This window comes from Palaemon carinicauda, chromosome 13 (genome assembly GCF_036898095.1).
Source record: "Palaemon carinicauda isolate YSFRI2023 chromosome 13, ASM3689809v2, whole genome shotgun sequence".
In the NCBI taxonomy this organism is placed as follows: Eukaryota; Metazoa; Arthropoda; class Malacostraca; order Decapoda; family Palaemonidae; genus Palaemon; species Palaemon carinicauda.
Genome location: NC_090737.1, coordinates 135416363 through 135417419, shown reverse-complemented (window position 1 = coordinate 135417419; position 1057 = coordinate 135416363).

Here is a 1057-nt window from a genome sequence, read left to right as displayed (position 1 = left end):
CTGCTTTTCTGACTAGGGTTGTAGCTTAGCTAATAATAATAATAATAATAATAATAATAATAATAATAATAATAATAATAATAATAATAATAATAATAATAATAAGAATAAGAATAATGATAATAATAATAATACTTATAGTATCCTGCTTTTCTGACTAGGGTTGTAGCTTAGCTAATAATAATAATAATAATAATAATAATAATAATAATAATAATAATAATAATAATAATAATAATAATAAGAATAAGAATAATGATAATAATAATAATACTTATAGCATCCTGCTTTTCTGACTAGGGTTGTAGCTTAGCTAATAATAATAATAATAATAATAATAATAATAATAATAATAATAATAATAATACTTATAGCATCCTGCTTTTCTGACTAGGGTTGTAGCTTAGCTAATAATAATAATAATAATAATAATAATAATAATAATAATAATAATAATAATAATAAGAATAAGAATAATGATAATAATAATAATACTTATAGTATCCTGCTTTTCTGACTAGGGTTGTAGCTTAGCTAATAATAATAATAATAATAATAATAATAATAATAATACTTATAGCATCCTGCTTTTCTGACTAGGGTTGTAGCTTAGCTAATAATAATAATAATAATAATAATAATAATAATAATAATAATAATAATAATAATAATAAGAATAAGAATAATGATAATAATAATAATACTTATAGCATCCTGCTTTTCTGACTAGGGTTGTAGCTTAGCTAATAATAATAATAATAATAATAATAATAATAATAATAATAATAATAATAATAATACTTATAGCATCCTGCTTTTCTGACTAGGGTTGTAGCTTAGCTAATAATAATAATAATAATAATAATAATAATAATAATAATAATAATAATAATAATAATCTATTTCCGCTCGTCATAGCTAAAAGACTAGGGCCAAGGGTCGACGTAATGCCCCTGCTTCTGAATAATATATCAGTGAAACTTGCCACACATTCTAACGTCTCATCTTAGTGGTTGTGAATCCCTAGGGATGCGATTACAGTGTTGTACAGTGGAAC